Source organism: Palaemon carinicauda, chromosome 22 (genome assembly GCF_036898095.1).
Source record: "Palaemon carinicauda isolate YSFRI2023 chromosome 22, ASM3689809v2, whole genome shotgun sequence".
NCBI lineage: Eukaryota > Metazoa > Arthropoda > Malacostraca > Decapoda > Palaemonidae > Palaemon > Palaemon carinicauda.
This window is the reverse complement of record NC_090746.1, coordinates 4,205,473-4,215,123: the sequence shown is the minus strand read 5'-3', so window position 1 is coordinate 4,215,123 and position 9,651 is coordinate 4,205,473.

The window sequence follows — 9,651 nt, the reverse complement described above, 5'->3', positions numbered from 1 at the left end:
GTCAGAGCACTGAACCACTAGGCCACAGGATCCACCTACCCATCTCTTGCTAACTGGGATTGATCAAACTTTTACGCGTGTACACGACCCGCCAAAAATAATGGCTAAATATTTAGATATGCGCACACCCACACACACAGATTCAACCCTTCTACCCCTCCCCCCTTTCCAATCTACAACCACTCTCACCAGGGTATGACTCTCTCCCTCTAAATAAGGACTGTAGAGACCGGGTAGTTACATGCCTGGCAATGTCAGAAAGATATCTGTATATATATATATATATATATATATATATATATATATATATATATATATATATGTATATATAATCAGCCGTTACTATCCTTGTACTAGCGTCTGTTTATGGTCTTTCTATTCTAGTTTACACCCTCAAATTTTCTTAGTTCGCCAATCCATCGTCTTCTCTGTATATATATATATATATATATATATATATATATATATATATATATATATATATATATATATATGCATATTATTTTTGTAGTTTCATGAAAATTTATCTTTTTGTCGTATTGTGTAAATAAACTATTGGAACTTATCGAAAGGTTTCCCTTATAATTCTGAAGTTTTGAAATATTCCCTCTCTAACCTTATAAAATTTATGATTGAACAAGAAAGAATATGTAAACTGAATAAAAAAAATTTTAATGCTGTTATCGAAAAATCAATTACTGCGTTTACATAAAGAATAATGTTTTAAAGAATGACTATACGTCATTATATTGTGTTGAAAAAAAAAAAAAAACTACAGTCCATTTCTTTTAGCGAGGCAGATTTGCACTGACTCGCAGCGGTGCCCTTTTAGCTCGGAAAAGTTCCCTGATCGCTGATTGGTTAGAATTATCTCGTCCAACCAATCAGCGATGAGGAAACTTTTCCGAGCTAAAAGGGCACCGCTGCGAGTCGGTGCAAATCTGCCTGGCTAAAAGAAATTGACTATAGTTGTTATAAGGCAGTTTATTTTTTATACGTAAATTTGTGTGGTTGTGGTGGCCGATGTGGTAACGTCCCTGATTGGTGAACGCCAGGGCTCAAGCTCGTTAGTTCCTTTTGTCACTGCAACCTCACCATCCTTGTGAGCTAAGGATGAGGGTTTTGTGGGCCTACAGATCTATCTGTTGAGTCATCAGCTCCCATTGCCTGGCCCTCCATGGTCCTAGCTTGGGTGAAGAGGGGTCTTGGGCGCTGATCATATGTATAGATAGTCAGTCTCTAGGGCATTGTCCTACTTGATAGGGCGGTGTCACTGTCCCTTACCTCTGCCATTCATGAGCGGCCTTTAAACCTTGAAACCTTTAATGAGCTTATGGGCTTTATTAGAACAATATGTCTTTTAAATGTCAGTTTTGAAAGCGTTTTATTATTAGCCCGATTTGTAATATGTGTCACAATTTTTGACAACAATAGACTGGATCATTTTAAGTATTTTAGCGGCTTTATATAATCCAGCTTATGCCTGAATCTTTGTTTTGCAACAGATTATGTCGACCGGGCTCTATTCTGGTCGTCTGTAACTGGATTTCTATAGTCCATTTCTTTTAGCGATGCATATTTGCACCGACTCGCAGCGGTGCCCTTTTAGCTCGGAAAAGTTTCCGGATCGCTGATTGGTTGAACAAGATAATTCTAACCAATCAGCGATCCGGAAACTTTTCCGAGCTAAAAGGGCACCGCCGCGAGTCGGTGCAAATATGCATCGCTAAAAGAAATGGACTTTTTTTATAGTTACATTTTTGATTGACTGATTTTTTTTTTTTTTTTTTTTATTCATCACGCTTGTACTTGAGAATTTTGGAATTTAGGCGGATTATATTGGCAAACATCCATTTTTTAGTGGAAAGTTTTTCATGGTAGTAAATTTTTGCCTTTATTTGAGAATATAACAAAATACAAACCAGTCATATGTTTGAAATTCACATCTTTCCCAGCAAAAGGAAAATTTAAATACAGTTTGCTTTTTATATATATGATAGAAGCACTTTGTATTTGTTGCCTTATCTATTGAATTCTTGAAGTCACCACCCCCATGATATCTGCTGTCAAATATTTAAATTCTAATTACAGTTCGTTAATGTGACGGACTGTAGAAACTAAAAAATTTATCCTAAATCAAATTTATTTTGATTTCTTATTATTATTACAACCTAAGCTACAACCCTAGTTGGAAAAGCATGATGCTATAAGCCCGAGGGCTCCAACAGGAAAAAGTAGCCCAGTGAAATAAACTACAAGAGAAGTAATGAACAATTGAGATCAAATATTTTAAGAACAGTAACAACATTAAATTAGATATTTCATATATAAACATTAAAAAACTTCATGGAACACAAGAGGAATGGAAATAAGATAGAACAGCGTGCCCGAGTGTACCCTCAAGCAAGAGAACTCTACTCCAAGACAGTGGAAGACCATGGTACTGAGGCTACAGCACTACCCAGGGCTAGAGAACAATAGTTTTTGGAGTGACCTTAGAAACTAGTTTAATTGGATAGTATTTATGTACATACCAAGTAAGGCTGTTTATCTGTAAGCTTATTTATAGCCAGTGTATTTGAAGGGACTTTCACATGCATGTTTTCTCACTATACCTTGTAATGCTTTAACACTAGTGGGATTTCGTTATGATACTCAATTTTTTCTATCGTAGCAAGCATTTGTCTTCAAAGACAGTACTTGAATTCTTCTGGCTGAGTTATATACTCAATTCTATTAATTTTGAATAATCTTCATATCTCAGGATTATTCTATACTTTTGAGTGGACATGCTTACAAAACAGCCACTTAACGTCACAATCCTATTCCTATTCTATGGAGATAGTTTTTCGAGTGTTAAAAGAATGCTTCCTTCCTAGAATATATTATTATTATTATTATTATTATTATTATTATTATTATTATTACTTTACTTGCTGAGCTACAACCCTAGTTGGAAAAGTAGCATGCTATAGGCACAAGGGCTCCAACAGGGAAAAATAGCCGAGTGAGGAAAGGAAATAAGGAAATAAACTAAAAGAGAAGTAATTAACAATTGCAATAGAATATTTCAAGAACAGTAACAACATTAAAGTAAATGTATCATATATAAACTATAAAAACTTAAGAAAACGAGAGGAAGAGAAATTAGATAGAATAGTGTGCTTGAGTATATAAGATAGAATAGTGTGCTCGAGTAGATGTACTATATAATGTTAACTATATTTGTATTAATTTTATCTTGTTAGTGATGTTCTATTTATTGTCGTAGGTATGGGTCCCTGACTCATCCATTTAACGAAGCCGGCGATCTGTTTGCTGCAAGATTATGTAACACGAATAGAGGTTAAAAAGAGATATGGCTGTATAATCGTTTGTGCACAGCCCCACGCTTCTGAATTTTAAGAATTTCATGTAATAATACAGAACGCATTATTTAACATATTTTGTGTTTTTAGTAAAGATGGATAAATATCGAGGAAGGGACTATAATTGTCTTTTCCACGCTTTATATGGTTCCTTTATTTCTGGATCTTTAACTCCATATCCTATATAATACACTCTTCTTTAACTCCATATTATAAGGGACTTTCTGAGCGCTGGTGAAATCACTGAGCATTTATTATAACCTGTTATTGCTAACTATTTCTTTATGATAAACTTGACCATTTTTGTATCTGGTATTAAAGAAATTCAATATGTCCTTTGGAAAAAAAAAAATCATCTTCATCTCCTACGCCTATTGACGCAAAGGGCCTCAGTTAGATTGCGCCAGTCGTCTCTATCTTGAGTATTAATTCAATACCTTTGAAAGTATGATTGTAGACAAAATGTTGCCGCCCAAATAATAAGTGTCGACATATCGCTGAAGATAAATTGTACGCAATCTGGTGTGAACAAATTAACCAGATTCATCGTAAAAATCACACTACGCTGCTATGCGCCCGTATCGTGAGCGACACCCAAGATTGACCCTCTATATCAACACCATTTCCGATACATGGTTCACAAATAAAGACAGCCAATAACAGGTTATCATTCAATTTACAGTTACCAATTTACACACACACACACACACACACGCACTAACTGCTTTCTGTCGATCCGGTAATTTACCGCAATGTCATTGACTGGATTAAACCATTTGCCCTTTCTCAACGTTCTATAATTGGTACGAGCGAGTTTCACATTGTGTTTATGCTCTTAATACAAGAGTAATGTATTACGATATGTGTATGCATGCATACATACATGTATACAAACATACATATGTATAAATACTTGAAGAGGATTCTCGATTACGTGACAAACGAACAGAATTGAAATTAAACGCAAAACGAGGACTACCTATACTCATTTTTTTTTGATGAGGCGAATTTGCACTGACTCGCAGCGATGCCCTTTTAGCTCGGAAAATTTTCCTGATCAGGAAACTTTTCCGAACAGAAAGGGCATCCCTGCGAGTCTGTGTAAATCTGCCTCACTAAAAAGAATTGACTATAACAGGAATAGCGTTGAGGATCCTAAAAAAGCGGTACACGTTTTCACTATCTGTGTAGGGTTTTAAATGTTTAAAGACTGCTCATGTGCTTTCCTGGGGTTGAAATAAAAGTTAACTAAATATGATTTTTTTTTTAAATTTATAATGTTTTCTATCTCAAATTTTCCGTAATGAATTCTCTGAGACAGTTCTGTGGAGGAAACTAATTTTAAAGGCTACCTCCTGACCCCCAAAATATTTCCTTTCCTAAGCATGCCGAAGGACGAGGGTAAAAATCTTTTTTTCTTGGTAATTATCTGTGAGGGAAAACGCTTATTAGGTTCTGAATGAAATTTTAATTTTTCCTTTTCTTAGTTGATTGGATTTATAATGAATTTTCTTTTTTCTTTTTCTTTTTCCTGCGGGAGGGGCGATAGAGCTGGAGAGATTTGCATTTTTAGTGGTAAATTATCAGTCGAGAGATTGAAATTAGCCAATGAAAACGTTTTCATTTTCGTGTGGGAAGGTGTGGGGGACCCTTTAGTACGTGTTCGCCTAGCATTTGCATGGCAACAGATCGATCCCCGCCCGGGACCATGAGTTTGAACTGTTTACTGGGGAGGCCACTGCTGTGGTTGGGCACCACAGTGGGGAGTTGGGCTTGCCAGGCTGACGTTCTGGTGAGCATCTTTTTTGATGAAACTGGAACTGATACCAGACACCTTTTAACTTTTAAAAATATATATTATTTATCCACAGTTTCAGTGAATATGAGTGAAAGCATTACTTCTTATTAAATCTTCAGTAAATTGAATGTTTTTGAAGCAGACACGTTAGTTTGATGGATTATTACTATTCAAGTCTTGAAGATGTAAGTATGTTATTGTTACTACAATGCAAGCTGCAACCCTAATTAAAAAAGTAGAGTGTTAGTGATATATATTCATATATATATATATATATATATATATATATATATATATGTTCATATATATGTGCGTATATTTATGTGTACACATACATATGCGTGTGTATGTATATACATACACACACACACACACACACACACACATATATATATATATATATATATATATATATATATATATGTGTGTGGTGTGTGTGTGTGTGTGTGTATTTATTTGTTATTATTATTATTATTATTATTATTATTATTATTATTATTATTATTACCTAAGCTACAACCCTAGTTGGAAAAGCAGGATGCTATAAGCCCAATGGCTTCAATTGGGAAAAATTGCACATTGAAGAAAGGAAACGAATAAGCCATATGAGAAGTACTGAACAGTTAGAATTAAATATTTCAAGAACAGTAACAACATTAAAACAGGTCTATCACATAATAAAGACTTATGTCAGCCTGTTCAACATTAAAAAACATTTGCTGCAGGTTTGAACTTTTGAAGTTCTACAGATTCAACCACCCGATTAGGAAGATCATTCCACAACTAGGTCACAGCTGGAATAAAACTTCTAGAATACTGTGCAGTATGTGTGTGCGTGCGTATGTACCTCGAATAAGTAAATGAGGTTTACGCCGTTATTCTACGCATGGTTAACAAAGCGATAGATTGATAAGTGAGAGAAATGTATGTGCGTCAACTCGAAAGGATTTCTATGCACTGTACTCCTTAAGATTTGTAAACTTTTTCTTGTTTATCTTTCTGCTTTCATAATTCTGCTTAGGAATTAAGTCCAATATTGCACATTCATGCAAGCAATTGGCTTCAAGCGATAGTAAACCGAGGTGCAATAACCCTAAATACTTGCGCAGAAATACTGCTGCAAGAGACTCTCCTTATAGCGGGGTTTACACGGTCAAACGGTTTGTCGAACCTGGTTGTCGAACCTGCTTGTCCAATGGTTCGAAGAGGTGTTGTTAGCCACAAATGCATAAGGTTTGTGGACAATGAAGCTCCGCCCACAAAAGTCAGGCGAGAACTGGCTTTCTTCGAACAGTTCGACAAACGTGTTCGACAACCAAATACCCCGTTCACAGGTTCGAACATCACTTTAAACACTTATCTGTCGAACTGCGTTCGACCGTGTAAACTCTCCTTATGACGCAGTTAAACGGGGTTGGGGGAGGGGAGAGGGTTGCAAATCACCTTGACTCATAGGAATGTTAATTACAACTGTAATTTTGTTGTTTTCGTTGTGATTTAACGATTTGATAGATTTTAGAATTTCCTTCACATCGTTCTACCGTCATTTAGTAATAGTTTTCTAATAGTGTCGAAATTTCATAGCCTGCTATATGAGTACATTAAAATTTATTATATCATGCATCGCGTGTCTGCTGTGATGACTTTAAATTGATTGCATTAACTATAATAATGTCTTTCAAACATCCTCGGTATGCTATCCAGCTAAGTAATGTCACGACACGTGTACTAGCCAGCACTTCTTCTTTGTCTACATCTTTGCCCACTTCTGTGTGGGGTCGATGTTTCTGGTCAGCTTTCTCCATCTACCTCTGTCCCACACCTCATCACCGGTTAATCCCTTTGATCGAAGATCATTATTGATACAGTCCGTCCACTTCCGCTTTGGTCTCCCTGTCCTTCTCGTTCCGTGTACCTCTATTTCCATCACTCTCCTCCCAATATACTGTTCAGCTCTTCTCATGACATGACCATACCACCTCAGTCTACTTTCTTGGATCTTATTTGATAGTTTTCTACCTCCTGTGGTACCCCTAAAAATCTATTTTTTATGTGGTTCTCATTATTGGACTCTCGTTTTCTCGTTATTCACAATAATGGAAATCCTAGTACAATGTGCTATTATTTATTTTTTAAAAAGTTGATAGTGATGTATTGCCTTCTGTATTAATCAAAGAATATGTAATCCTTTTCCATCAAGTACCTAGATTTATGTCTACTTTAGGCTCCAGACCCTTTAAATATGCGGCCCCGAGACTATATAATAAGCTCCCACGAAACATTCGAATGATTGAAGACATTAAGACTTTCAAGGGGAAACTGGAGACTTTCTCATTTCATGAGTCTTTTGACAGTGACGATAAACAGTAAATGACCAATACGCGATATAAAACGTTGAATACTGTGAAGAAGGTAAAACGACGGTGGAGGTCCTTTAGAGAGTGGGGTTCCCCTGCTGTATGGGACCGGAAAAGCAGCCATCAAAGTAAGTAAGTAAAGTAAAGTAGCATTTTAAACATTTCATAAACATAAAACTCTTTTTATACTAGGTTTAGCTTTTGTATATCTTGGAACTCTATATCTAAGTGACTTGATGCAGAGTTCTGTGATCAATATCACTTTTTAAAAGCCCTATCACAATTCTCCGCTGTGAATTCTTTGAAGTATAACTTATTCATGATCATGCAATTATATATTTAATCACTCCTTCATTATACTCTACATATTTCAAACACATTTATAACCGCATACATTTTTTCAATTACATTTTAATTAAATGTGTCTGGTTTCATTTCCAGTTTCATTAAAATAGATGCTCACCAGAACGTCAGCCGGGCAAACCTAACCCCCCACTGTGGTGCCCCAACACAGCAGTGGCTTCGCCACTAAACAGCTAAAACTCACGGTCCCTGGCTGGGATCGATCTGCTGCCATGCGAATGTTAGGCGAACACGTTTTACAACAATTTACACTACTTATATCAGCTACACAAATCTGATTGAAACATGTTTCTAATACCTTTCTCTCTAGTATTTTTACATTTCACCTTATTCTGTGTTTTTCAGTTTTGAGTATTGTACTTTATGTGAACGCTTATTCTGCTCTCTCTCTCTCTCTCTCTCTCTCTCTCTCTCTCTCTCTCTCTCTCTCTCTCTCTCTCTCTCTGCACCAAGCACAAGCAGGCACATATCCAAGTCATCATAGCTGTCAGTCTTATGTCTACCGTACATCTGTGCTTCTTCAATCTACTTTCTCTTTCAATATTGAGTGTTATATATTTATTTATTTCGTTTTATTTTGTTTTTTATTATTTATTTATTATTATTATTATTATTATTATTATTATTATTATTATTATTGCTATCATTATTATTTATTATTTATTATTTATTATTTATTTATTATTTATTATCAAATTACTTTCCTATCACCATGACAACTAAACTTCAATTATACCCCGGTTATAATGAAGAATAAGTTCCTATAATGCTGCCACCAATATCTACCAGTAACTTGATAAGTTATTTACTTATATTTCGCATACATCCATTTTTGGGCAACTATTGTATTTTACTATCGAAAATACTGTTCCACGTCATCGCCAACATATTCATTTATGCAGTCACATGAATAGCTACGCGTGTCGAGCACCTGTTACTGTCGTTGGGCGATCTAGATAGACGTGCTTGCCTTCTCTCAAGCATGACAGGTAGAAGGCCCGAACCATTAGACCGATTGCCTTCCTACTAAATATCGGAATGCTCTCTCTCTCTCTCTCTCTCTCTCTCTCTCTCTCTCTCTCTCTCTCTCTCTCTCTCTCTCTCAAAGGAATAACAAGTTTAGATTAAAACAATCTAATCACGATTAGCACAAATCAGTCCGAAGGTAACGGATACAAACTGGAATTGAAAAGATATACCACTCGATGTGGTAATATCTTTACATATAAAATAGCAAATACATGGAGTAGACTTCCAGTGGATGTAGTGAACAGTAACACGGTAAACGAGTTCAAGAGTGAAGTTAGACAAGATCATAAAAACTCTAAACGTTCAAACCAAATCGCTCTCCCATGAGCAAATGGACTAAAAAGTCTTTGAGACATCCTAAACTCTCTCTCTCTCTCTCTCTCTCTCTCTCTCTCTCTCTCTCTCTCTCTCTCTCTCTCTCTCTCTCTCTCTCTCTCTCTCTCAAGGATAAGTTAGACAGATAATAAAAATTCTCTAAACGTTTAAACAAAATCGCTCTACCCAAGAGCAAATGGAGTTCCTGCGGACGGACTCAAAAGTCTTTGAGACATCCAAAAATCCTTGTAATATTCTCTCTCTCTCTCTCTCTCTCTCTCTCTCTCTCTCTCTCTCTCTCTCTCTCTCTCTCTCTCTCTCTCTCCAAAGGTTTGCCAGAATAGGATGCATCTGATACAACCTCTCCAACAGAGGCCATCTCAATCGGACAGAGCATTAAGTGAATTAGAATTTCTGTACT